Source organism: Mesoplodon densirostris, chromosome 3 (assembly GCF_025265405.1).
Source record: "Mesoplodon densirostris isolate mMesDen1 chromosome 3, mMesDen1 primary haplotype, whole genome shotgun sequence".
NCBI lineage: Eukaryota > Metazoa > Chordata > Mammalia > Artiodactyla > Ziphiidae > Mesoplodon > Mesoplodon densirostris.
In genome coordinates this window covers 34,763,439-34,777,081 of record NC_082663.1, presented here as the reverse complement: position 1 = coordinate 34,777,081, position 13,643 = coordinate 34,763,439, and the positions used below count along the sequence as shown (strand labels likewise).

Genomic DNA, 13,643 nt, shown 5'->3' with positions numbered 1-13,643 from the left:
GTTTGGAAAAGCATTCAGGGCAGAAGACAGAAGGAAAATTTCCTCCTCCAGTGCCCAGTGAATTTTCAACAGGAGGAAGAGCCCAGCAGTCTACTCCCCGGCTGTCTCTCCCTGCTGGGGATTCACTTGGCACTCATATATAGAGCAAATGGTTCCAAGACTTAGCTGTGACCCCAACCAGGTTCTCTGGGGACACAGAGAGCCTGCCCTGTACTTAGTCTGTGTCTTGAAACCAGATGCATCTTATCAATTTACCCAGGCCTTAGCTACAGTCAGCTGGGACTGTTTGGAAGTGTAGTTCTGAGAAAACATCTGTAAATCAAGAAAAGCAACAAATGTTCTCACTTCAGTGTTTAAGTGATTTTCAACCAAAGGAGACTCTGTGTAAGGCAAGGGATAAGCCTCCTTCCTGTTTCAATCTACCACGCTAAGCAGATGTTTTCATGATTCTCTAAAAGGGTGTTATATAGCAGACTTTGAGATTAAACACTTTGTGGAAGAAAAAATTTAAATGCAATTCTGTCACTCAAAATGTAAGTGGAACATTCTGGAGTGGAATACCCCCAAAATATATATATCCTAACACAATATAATGCACATCCCTCATACTTGACTTTCAATGATCAAATGATCATTGAATGATCAAAAAGAGCATCTTTTTTTGCAAACATATTTAAAGGCATCACTAATTTCCCCAAGAACAGCCCTTAATCCTATGATATTCAGATCACTCTGTTGGAAAGTTCTTGTCACAGTCATCAACCATGTCTATGTTCTCTTCTTCAGTTGCCTTGTCTTATTCTGCCAGATCTTCACTTTCCATGGCTTTGCATTGATTCTAGCATTTCTCCAACATCACTTTCATAGATTTCACAAAAGGCTGCATTTTTGCAAGGTTTCAGATTTTCTATTAAAGTTGAGCTACAGTTTTTGTTGTTGTTGTTGTTGTTTTTGGTTTTGGTTTTGGTTTTTTGTGAGCTACAGTTTTATTTGCATGGTTTGGCCAAATATTCTGAAACTTGCTGTTAGGGCATTATGGGTAGGAGTGACATACGTGTGAAGGAGGAAAGGAAATTTGAACTGAGAGTAATTTTATAACTAAACATTCCATTTCTTGAATATTTTCCCGTTTTAATATTTTTTCTTTTTATATCCAAAAAATTTGAATAATAAAGAACGACCCCCAACCTCCTTTTATAAATTAATGGTGGTCTTCCAGAGAAAATACTTCCACATCTTTTGTTCAAAGTGTTAGTGCTTTGTGTGAGAAAAAAATTTGCCACAGAGAAGATGATGTCTGATTCCTCAAAGAGTTCTTTTTTTAAATTCAACTCCAGTTGCATGAATTCCAGATGTCATGGACTCTCCTTAAGCACTCAATGTACAATTCCACATTCAGTGGCTGTCTTAGTTTGGGTTCCCCCAGAAGCAGATCTGAGACAAGAATTCAATTGCAAGTAGTTTTTTTTTTTTTTTTCAGTTTTTTTGGTTTGGGGTTTCTTGTGTTTTGGGGGTTGTTTTGTGAAGTGAATTGATCCTAGAAAGCACTGCTGAGGGATAAGAAAGTGAGACTGGGAAGGAAAGGAAGTCAATACAAGGTACTTTAACATGCAAGATACTGAGGCAATTATAGCTCAGTCCCAATGAGGAAATCTGGGAGACACTGAAGAGCACGTCTCAGAGTTATTCCAACAAGGAGGTAAGGCTATATTTACCAACACCCTGTTTATCATTGGTTAAGGGTGGCTTCTGGACTCATCAACTCTCTGACACTTCCAGCTTGAACTGGGGATAGGTTGAGAACACATCCGTACCCAGGAAAGAAAGAAAAAAAAGACTTCCAGTAGAAAGTTGCAGGTATTTTCAGTATTTGTAAGATATAGTCAGGACACCACCAGCACCTGCCACAGTAGTTTTTCATGAATGCATTCATGCATGCACTCATTAATTTGTTCATTCTAAATTCAACAAATATTTACAAAGGTTGCATAACATGATAGGCTAGGGGCTTTGACAGATGGGAGGCTTGAGCAACATCCTTCTTTATTTTCATCGTTTACATGCTGTAAAGATCATAGTAGCCCATTTATAGAGTTTCCTTAGTCTAGAGGATGAGTCACACACATACAGATGTATCTGCGATAATTTAGAACTTGCATTGTTTGGCTTCCAGAGATTGTATGCCAGAAATTAAATCTAAAAAGTTTACAAAAACTTCCTTTCACCAAGTGCTTTGCACTTGCCCCTCTCCACAGCTTTGCTCTCATATGAACAGTTTTTTCTTTCTGGAATTTCAATGGAGGAGCCATTGGAACAAAGGTTTCAAATATAGGTGGGAGCCACACTGTGGGAAATTTGACTGCCGGAAAAAGTTGTGTAGACTTTATTCAAAGGACAATGGGAATTCGCTCACTGGAAGTTTTAAGGAAAGAATCAAAGTGATGTTTTAGGATGATTTAAACACTGGTATCGTGCAGGCTACATGGAAAGGACAAGGAGGGGAAACAGGAAGTGTGATTTGGAATTTATTTCAGTAATCAGACAAGGGGCAATCAAGGCCTCATTTGAGAAGAGAAAGACGATGGACCAGAGGATTCACCAGACTTAGTGATTAAACATAATCACATATCAGATTGACTGAGAAAATTGGAAGAATTTAAGAACAAATTAATGAAGGGGGAAATAAGAAGTTGATGAGAAAGAGGTAGTTTTAGAAAAGGGACATTTTTATTTTGAAGAAAATATCTAACACATAACTGGAAATGTAGATCTCTTTGGGACAAAATATCTTGGCATGAGGGAGAGAGGTTACAGAAGAAGGAAAACCAAAACAATTCATTGTCAAGCCAATTGAGGGGAATTTCAAGGAACGGCCAGTCAACAAAGACAAGTGCCACATGGAGGTCAAAGAGAAGTATTAAGGGAAGCCCACACCACGCAGCAATTAAAACATTGTGGATAAACTGAAGGCAAAGTTTCCCCACAGATTTTCCACTCTAGTCCTACAAGACAATTCAGGAAGAGATAATTAATTTCGTGGTTGAATGAGTGTAACAAGCTGTGTATGTTATAGAGCAGGGTTTCTCAATCTCTGCATTGCTGACCTTTTGGGCTTGATCATTCTTTGTTGGTGGAGTGGTGGGAGGGTTGGGGGGGTGTGGGGGGAGGGTGGGGAGCTGTTCTGTGCATAGACGGTCAGCAGCCTCACTGGTGTCTACCCATTCGATGGCTATAACACCCTTCCCCGGTCATGACAATCAAAAATGTCTCCAGACAATGTCAAATGTCCCCTGGAGGCAAAATCACCACCCTCCACTGAGAACCACTGTTAGAGTATCTACCCCCAGCAAATGCCCAGCCTTATATTCACAAAATGCAATGTACAGGGTAATGTCAATTAAATGTTATGAAAGTTCTACAGCAAGCAAAACTTTTTCAAACCAGAATTTCCCAAATTCATGTTACCACAGAACTTGTATTTTTTTCTTTTTCTTTCTTTTTTTTTTAATAATTTTTTATTTTTGGCTGCGTTGGGTCTTTGTTGCTGCGCGCAGGCTTTCTCTAGTTGCGGGGAGGGGGGCCTACTCTTAGTTGTGGTGCGCGGGCTTCTCATTGCAGTGGCTTCTCTTGTTGCGGAGCATGAGCTCTAGGTGCACGGGTTTCAGTAGTTGTGACATGTGGGCTCAGTAGTTGTGGCACGTAGGCTCAGTAGTAGTGGCGCACAGGGTCAGTTGCTCCGTGGCACGTAGGCTCTTCCCAGATCAGGGCTCAAGCCTGTATCCCCTGCATTGGCAGACAGATTCTTAACGACTGTAGCACCACGGAAGTCCCAGAACTTTTATTTTTAACAACCCCCAAAACTGGTACATGTGACAGGCTTTGGCAAATTGTGTCTGAGCCAACACTGAATCAGTAGAAGGGGAAGCAGATTTCGGCCAGACTGTGGAAGAGTCTGCAAGGACCCAGTCCTCTCCCCTTCTGCAGAGACACACTCCCTGTTCCCCACTAGTCCCCACTTCCTGAAGTAGCACTTCAAAAACTGTTACTGTCCCCAGACCCTAATGAAACTATTAGACCACTGATGATATCAAGAAGCTGTTCTGGTCCATCTCGGAGAGATACTAGAAAACATTTTAACAAGTCTATTTCATTTACTAGTTATTTTGTTTTGTTCTGAATTGTTCCAACAGATTCCACTTACTCTGGGGGCATACGAGGAGCTCTGGGGGCTTACGAGGAACACACTCCTTTTTTCTGTTAAGTCTGGTAAGGTCAGAATTGAAACCGCCAGAGGCTGGAGTAAAGAAGCAACAGCACCCCCTAGTGGCAAGCATGCTCCAGTCCCTTGAGTTAAACAATGGCGTTAGGCTCTGGAGTTAAACCACTCAGAGGGAATGAGAAACATAGAATCTTCTTAGGCTCCCAGTCAAGGGTTTGTTAAGCTAATAAGTACTCCGGATGGTATCTCTTTTTCCATTAAAATGTCACTGTGTGAATAGTTTGAGAAAGCAAAATGGTAGGCAATGACTTAGCTAAAGGAAGATTGCAGCAAAATAATTATTGTTAATGCTTTATCATCACACCTTTATCATTACACCTAAATACTGTGATTTGTGCATTAATTTTTTTCTAATAGGACATTTTATTCCAATATTATTTGTATAATTTTTACTTTCCTATTTTTTTAACATCTTTATTGGAGTATAATTGCTTTACAATGGTGTGTTAGTTTCTGCTTTATAACAAAGTGAATCAGGTATACATATACATATGTTCCCATATCTCTTCCCTCTTGCGTCTCCCTCCCTCCCACCCTCCCTATCCCACCCCTCTACGTGGTCACAAAGCACCGAGCTGATCTCCCTGTGCTATGCGGCTGCTTCCCACTAGCTATCTACCTTACGTTTGGTAGTGTATATATGTCCATGCCACTCTCTCACTCTGTCACAGCTTACGCTTGTGCATTAAAGTGAGGTCACTAGATGAGTATTCTCTGCTGGCATCAATTCCTTCATAAGAATGTTGTTTTAGGTTTAAATAGATTAAGTAGTATGAACAGGGCTTCACACTTCCCTTTTAGGCAAGATGTCCTTGCCCTTTACAACACTGGACACATCTTTGCCCTGGTGGTCCTGATGGCTGCAGACGGCAAGGATCAAATGACAATCGGGAGGCGATAAGACATTTTGTCATGATGGTTTTCAATAGTGGCAGGCACTTGCTAGCTTTAGGAGAGGACCCGGATTTGTTTGGGTTTCTAGCTATCATCTGGGTTTTTCAGTTCTTTGCAGTACGTGGCAGGAGCCTGCAAGTCTAAAAAACATTTCATTTGGTTTATATTTGAATGAAGTCAAACAGCTCTGAGAAAGCAGATACGAAAGATTTCCGTGGCTCTACAACTGTATTGGGTAAAATCCTGCAGAGGAAGTGTGAATATCAAAGGGCAAGGTCATTTATTTGCTCTTCACTTTAACCTTGTGGTGCCCAAGTAAAAAAAGGTGGTTTTTTTTCCTCAGACTAAGACTTCAGTATATTATACCCTAAAATAAAAATCAATCACTTTCAGAAAATGTCAGTCTGTCCCATAATTTTAAACACTACCTCCTTAAACTGTCTTTAAACAGATATATTTTGATATCAGATTCATCATTACATACTCCACAGGTCAAGAAAGAGTAAAGAATGAGTGGTGGAAAGGAGTAAAATCCAGAATTGTACAAATTTTTCAAATGTTTGTGACAAAATCTTAGAAACCAATGGAAAACAGTTATAAACACATAACTAGAGACTTTTCCTTAAAAGTAGGACTTCCCCGAAAGCAATAAAGGGTACTAGTTTTGTTTCACTAGTACAAATATGTGCTCTAAAGGTTGACAGTCTTTGTTCAAATCTTGAGCATGTTGCTTAGCCTCTTTAATCCTCTTGTTTCCTTATCTGAAAAGTGGAAATAATATTATCTAACTCAAAGGGTTGTTATATTAATGAACCCGAGTAAAGCAATTAGACAGCACCTGGAATATAGTAAGCTTAGTCCAATAAGTGTGAGCTAGCATACAAAAGATTTGAGACAACCCAAATATTCATCAGCAGTGGATTGGTTAAGTAACTTGTACAGTATACGCATTAAAAGAAATATTTTGCAGCTATTAAAAAAAACTGAAGAAGTTTTCTATGCACTGATATGGAAAGATCTACAAAATACACTGTTAAGAAGAAAAAGAAAGATACAGACCAATAAGTTACTTTGGAGTTAAAAGGATGAAGGAGGGGCTTCCCTGGTGGCGCAGTGGTTGAGAGTCCGCCTGCCGATGCAGGGGACACGGGTTCGTGCCCCGGTCCGGGAAGATCCCACATGCCGCGGAGCAGCTGGACCCGTGAGCCATGGCCGCTGAGCCTGTGCGTCTGGAGCCTGTGCCCCGCAACGTGAGAGGCCACAGCAGTGAGAGGCCCGTGTACCGGAAAAAAAAAAAAAAAAGGATGAAGGAGAATAAGAATACATTTGGGGGAGGGGGTCTCTGCACCATCCCCAGGTGCAATGGCGCTTCTTTGGGTTTGTGGGGCTCACTGAGTGCCCAGGGAAAGTCAGGAGCAGAGCTCTGCACCAGCTGTGGAAGTGGACTGCGCTTCACTTTGGTCTATGTACCCAGATGATTTTCATCCACCTTGGGTAGTTATCCCCTTTGATCATCAGCACTGCTCTATGTTATATATGAAAGTTGTTAAGAAAGTCCATTCTAAGAGTTCTCATCACAAGGAAAAATATTTTTTTTCTGTTTCTTTAATTTTATATCTATATGAGATGAGGGATGTTCACTAAACTTATTGTGATAATTATTTCATCATGTACGTAAGTCAAATCATTATGCTGTACACCTCAAACCTATACAGTGCTGTGTGTCAATTATATCTTAATAAAACAGAAGAAAAAAGTTTAAACAATTAATTCAAAAAGAATACTTTCATACTTCTTTGTATTTGCATGAAGAAACTCTGAAAGGATACATGAGAAACTAATAAAAATTATTATCTGACAAGGGATACATGGAGAAGGGGACTAGGTTGTTGACTGGAAAAAAAAAAAAAACACAACCTAGAAGTGGAGAATTACGTTTTATTCAGAGGATCTTCTAAGGGCTTAAGCCTGGAAGACAGCCTCCCAGAGCACTCTCAGGCACTGCTCCAAGGAGGCAGGGGGCAGCCAGGATATACAGGAGTTTTGCAACAGAAACCAGACAGCTGGACCATCAAAAGATTACTGTTAATGAAGAAAACCAGACATCTCAAGTTACTGAATTTAGCGCTGTTCTGTGTATGGGAAGATGCAAGAGTCTGGGCTCACTGAAATCATTCCTTTGTCGTGCACCTTAGTATCCTGCTTTTCTCCATCCTGAATCCCCTCAGGGTGCACAGTTGGGAGTGGCTGCAGTGGCTGCTGGCTTGGTGGCTGCAACATCCTTTGTTTACCGACAACAACATTTTTCACTCACAAGGTGAAAAGATGGAAACAGGTTAGATTGAAAAAGAGATGGAACTAAGACTTTACACCTTATACTTGCTTATATTTTTAATATGTTAATGAATGCATTACTTATTCGCAAAAGAAATTTTAAATTATTTAATTTTATTTTGTTAGCTGCTATTACTTTTTTATTCACAGTGCAATAAAATAAGCATCCTAAAGATGCTCTGTCTTTTGTATGTCTGCTTGTTTGTTGGTTCTTTTGTTTGAAGGAACCGGAGTATATTGTGATGATACACAGAGCCATGATAGAAACAGGAATCTTATTGAAATGCTTCATGGGCACCAGGGGCAAAAGGATGGTCTGGATGCAAGGTAGATCTGGTGATTCATAGATCTTCACTTTAATGCACTGCTGGTATAGTTCCTTGATATTTACATAACCGTGTTTCCAATGTATGCTCTTTAACAGTGAGCATATGGGACTTCCCTCGTGGTGCAGTGGTTGAGAATCCACCTGCTAATTCAGGGGATAGCAGTTCGAGCCCTGGTCCGGGAAGATCCCACATGCCCCGGAGCAACAAAGCCCGTGCGCCACAACTATTGAGCCTGAGCTCTAGAGCCTGCGAGCCACAACTACTGAGCCTGCATGCCACAACTACTGAAGCCCGCATGCCTAGAGCCTGTGCTCCACAACAAGAGAAGCCACCGTGACGAGAAGCCCACGCACGGCAACGAAGAGTAGCCCCCGCTCACCTCAACTAAAGAAAGCCCACGGGCAGCAGCGAAGACCCAATGCAGCCAAATATAAATAAATAAGTAAATTTATTTAAAAAAAACAGTGATGGGGATATATGTATATGTATAGCTGAATCACTCTGTTATAAAGCAGAAACTAACACACCATTGTAAAGTAATTATACTCCAATAAAGATGTTAAAAAAAAGTGAGCATATGAGTGAAGTGCACTGATGGTATGTATTTAAATATACATATAGATGTAATAAGTTACTTGTACTTGTAAAGAAATTAGTCTCACTCTCTTTTTTCTCCTTCTTCAGCTTCTACTAGTATGAACCTGCTTCTTGGGAGAAAATGTGGCTTGCCAGAAAGACCATCAGACAAATCTTGTTTCAAATGTAGGCTTTACTGTTTGCTATCTGAGTTATCCTCTTAAGCTTCAATTTTCTTACTTAAAGCATAATGAAACCTTCTTTATAGGGTCGATGAAATCAAGATATATAAAATACACAATGCAGCATCTTGAACACATATAGGCTTCCACACCCTCCCCACCCATGGGCAATAAGTGAGTTTTTTAAATATATGCATAAGCAAATATGAGCTAAAGAGAAATGTTAGCAAATATTTTTAGCAGTTTATCCAAAGATATTCCTCCAGTGATACACAGTTTGGGTGTCAGACTTCCTGAGAAAATCAAATCAACTTACAAACATTCAGTCCAGAAGGAACCTGATTAATAATTACCAAGGAGATTACCAACTATCTGACATTAGATTCTTATGAGTCTGTGAAGATAGTTACTGGGGAACCTAGGGCTATTTTACTGGTCTAAGTTTATATGATCTAAAATGAGAATGTACAGGCTTATCAAAGTATCAGGACCTTTTCTTTAGACTGAAATTATATCAACTTGCATTGCGACAGTGATGGTACAGTTCACGCAATGGGAAAGGCCAGTTGACAGTTGCATTACTGTAACTTTGATTAGGCAAACAGTGAAACCAGTTATGTTAATAAATGCTTTTATTGTCAAAAAATCTTTCAAAACCTGTGGTCCAATGCAGGGTGAAATGAAGAGGGCACCTCATTTGTGAAAACATCAAGAAGAACTTGGCAGAACATTTAGCACTTAGAGTCAGTAGAGGTTAGTGGCTTCTCCCATCAAGACTAAAGTGGGGAGGGCCTCCCTGGTGGCGCAAGTGGTTGAGAGTCCGCCTGCCGATGCAGGGGATACGGGTTCGTGCCCCGGTCTGGGAGGATCCCATATGCCGCGGAGCGGCTGGGCCCGTGAGCCATGGCCGCTGAGCCTGCGCGTCCGGAGCCTGCGCGTCCGGAGCCTGCGCGTCCGGAGCCTGTGCTCCGCAACGGGGGAGGCCACAGCAGTGAGAGGCCCGCATACCGCAAAAAAAAAAAAAAAAAAAGACTAAAGTGGGGAAACCTCAAAATGGGAAGTAGCCTTTCAACACTGTCCAAACACAGGAAGCAACCTCTCAGTTCACAGGGGAAATTGAGCAACACTCTTGAATTGTATAAAACAGACCCATGAAAATGGACGTACTTGTTAATGTCTGCTCTGAAGTGTGTCTAAAACTGCCACTTACTTCTCCCCCAGAATAGACCCTATGTTTTTAGGTAGCAGGTTGAGAAACACATATTTTAACAGGATGGGCACATACATAAATGAATCAGTGCAATACAGCACCTCAGAATCACTCTTGACTATTTCTTCCTTCTCACTACCTCCCACACCCAATTAGTCAACAAGTTCTGTAGAACATACTTCGAGTTATACACCCCTTTACTCTGTTCTACTGTCAGTGTAGAGCCAAGCCCTCCATATCTTTTACTCCTTATCTTCTGTCTGGTATATTCGCTTATTGGGATATAATTCATATAGCATAAAACTCACCCTTTTAAAATGTATAATTCAGTGATTTAAAAAATATTCACACGAGTGTGAAGCCATCACCACTATCTACAGAAATCCTGTAACCCTTAGCAGTCACTCCCTATTTTCCACAGCCTTCTAGGTCCTGGAAACAACTAATCTACTTTCTGTCTCCGTTAATTTACCTCTTCTAGACACTTTATATAAATAGAATCATATAACAAGTGGCTTTTTGTGTCTGACTTCTTCACTTAGCACAATGTTTTCAAGGTTCACCCATGTTGTGGCATGTATCAGTACTTTATTCCTTTTTATGGATGAATAATATTCTATGGCTGTACTGTATTTTGTTTATGCATTCATCAGTTCATGGACATTTGAGTTGTTTCACTTTGGGGCTATTATAAATAATGCTGCTATGAACATTCATATCGAAGTTTTTATATGGACACATGTCTCCATGTCTTTTGAGACTATACCTAAGAGCAGAATTACTGAGTCATATGGTAACTCTTTGCTTAACATTTTGGGGAACTACCAAACTGTCTCCAAAAAGAGCTGCACCATTTTACATTCCCACCAACAATGTATGAAAGTTTTAATTTCTCCACAACTTCAGCAACACTTCTTACTGTCCAACTTTTTACTTACAGCCATCTGAAAGGGTACAAAATGGTATCTCAGTGTGGCTTTGATTTTTATTTCTCTAATAACTAATAATATTGAGCATCTTTTCATGTGCCTTTTGGCCATATGTATTTCTTCTTTGGAGTAATGTCCTTTACACATTTTTTTAATTTGGTTTCTTGTTTTTTTCTTATTGAGTTGTAAGAGTTCTTTACATATTTTAGTTACTAGACCCTTATCAGATATATAATTTACAAATATTTTCTCCCATTCTATAGTCGTCTTTTCACTTTCTTGATAGTGTCCTTTCATGGACAAAAGTTTTTAGTTTAGATGAAGTCCAATATATCTAATTTTTTTGTTCTTCCCTTGCTTTTGGTGTCATAGCTAAGAATCCACTGTCAAATCCAAGGTCATGAAAATTTAGCCCTATATTTTATCAAAGAGTTTCATAGCTCTTTTTAGGTCTTCATTCATTTTGAGTTAATTTTGTATATGGTCTGAGGTAGGAGTCCAACTTCATTCTTTTGCCTATGGATATATAGTTGTCCTAGTACCATTTGTTAAAGAGACTTTTATTTACCCATTGAATTGTCTCAACATCCTGTTGAAAATCCTCATCTTAGGAGGAAAACTTTTTAAAATCCTTTACCATTAAATGTGATGTTTGTTGTGGGTTTTTCATAAATTCTCTTTATCATGTTGGAGAAGTTCCCTTCTACTCCTATTTTGTTAAGTATTTATATCATGAAATGGTGCATCTCACCTGCATCTACAGAGATGGTTGTGGGCTTTCTGTCCTTTACTGCTTTAATATGATGTATTACCTTAACTGATGTTCATATGTTGAACCAACCTTGCATTCCTGGAATAAACCCTCATTTGGCCATGGTATGTACTCCTTTTTATATGTTGTCAGATTCAGTTTACTAGTATTTTCTTGAGGAACTTTGTGTCTATACTAATAAGGGTTATTGTTCTGTAGCTTTCTTTTCTTGTTATATCTTTCTCTGGTTTTCATGTCAAAGTAATACTGGCCTCCTAGAGTGAGTTGGAACATGTTCCCTCCTCTTCTATTTTTGGGAAAATTTTGTGAAGGATTGGAAGGACTCCATCTCTGTCACCTTACCCTCCTATTAGTAAACATTTGTATAAGTAACCATTTGTGTTTGTTTGGGGTGTCTTTCCAGTGTTTCTTTCATGCAAATATAAGAAATACAAATATATGTTCTTATGATTGGATGGATGAAAAGAGAGAAGAAGGATGAAACAGTTATCCACAAGTCTTTCAGTGTAAGAAATCTTGGATTCTTACAGTCAAAACTACACTTGCCAATTCTCCCCATTCCACCCTGTCAATTATCCCTAATATATATGTCAAAACCACAAGGCTTATTAAATTCAGTCTGCCTGTTCTCTTCCTGTACCCTGTGATTGGTCTTACTTTAAAGTGACGATTATGAACCTCAAGTGGGCCTTTAAATGGTAATCACACTACTTTGCCTAGTCCATTCAATTGTTCATCCTGACTATTTCACACTTCTTTTTCTAAACCGTTTTCCACAAATTCACTCTCTGGTAATAACCTTCTTCTCTACCTCCCTGAGAAAACTGGACCAAAAGAGAGAGCTTCCACATACCCTCACTGAACCAATGTATTTTCTCTCTGGTTAGCGTGTTGCTTCTTTATACTCCTAACTCAGTAGCTAGAAATTCTACCTCACATTTCTCTACTAGAGTCCTGAAGAGAAGAAAGATAACTTTGGACTCATACTGAGTCTTTTTTGATCTCTAGAATCCCTGGGATGCCTATCAGAGAACATTGGTTCAGAATACTCTCAGACAGGCATTCTAAACAAGAAAGGAGCCTTGCCCCAACCTCAGCCCTGGAACTAAACTGGTGTCTTTTGGGGCACTGGGATGGATGTGAAGCTGGGTGAGTTGATGCTAACAAGATTTTTGTGTGTGTGTGTGCTTTAAATATTTGTTTGGGGAAGGGGGTCACACACTTCTACTCAATTAAGATAAACATTTATACAGTCCAGGTCTTTTATTTTCTTTACACCCATTATGCCATGAATTCATAGGGAATGGGCTCCAACAGTTCAGGCTCCTTTCCATTGGTTCTAACGAAGTGTGCTTCTCTGGGTGGAGCAGGCTGGCGCTTCAGTTGAACCCAAGTACCTTTCTCTTTGGCTTCCTTCTTTTTCTGATTATTTTCCTTCACCCATTTCAGGAAGCTATCTCAGCTCTTACAGTGCTTAATATGCTTGATACACACATTAATTCTCTTGGCAAGAATCTTGCCCTTAACCTGATTGTTTACAATGATGCCAACAGCATGCTGGGTAACACTGTAGACTCTCCCAGTTTTGCCATGGTAACATTTGTGGGGCATTCCTTTTTGAACAGCGCCCATTCCCTTGATATCCACAATATCACCTTTCTTGTAGATTCGCAGGTATGTGGCCAAAGGAACAACTCCATGTTTTCTAAAAGGCCTAGAGAACATGTAGCGGGTGCCCCTACTCTTTCCCTCTGTGTTGGTCATTTTGGCGAATTACGGGAAGATGGCGGTTCCGGCTGAAAAGCCTAACAAGATTTTAAGTGGCAGGAACAGAGCTCTCTCTTAGCCACATAAGGCTTAGTAGAATCAATACTGGGCTTAACTAGTGTTTATCTTGCATGTCTATGCCCTATGACATTCCTCTCTTATTTGTCTTGTCATGAATCTTTCTTTACTGGTGTTTACTTAATATTGATAATTGGGATGCTAGGGAAAGGTAGGGGGTGCAATGGGGAAAGCTGGTGCGTATAACTTAGACTGAAAAAATCCAGGAATTCTTACACTGACTTGTTGATAACTATTTCATACTTACTTTCCCCCTCATAGTTTCAAGATCTACTATCTCACATTTGTTCTTA

At 39.8% G+C, this 13,643-nt stretch overlaps 1 pseudogene; it reads right to left on the bottom strand.

The window, feature by feature from the left end:
• Positions 1–12,764: 12,764 nt before the first annotated feature.
• On the bottom strand, positions 12,765–13,272 carry LOC132485168 (large ribosomal subunit protein eL21-like; annotated as a pseudogene).
• Between the last annotated feature and the right edge of the window lie 371 nt (positions 13,273–13,643).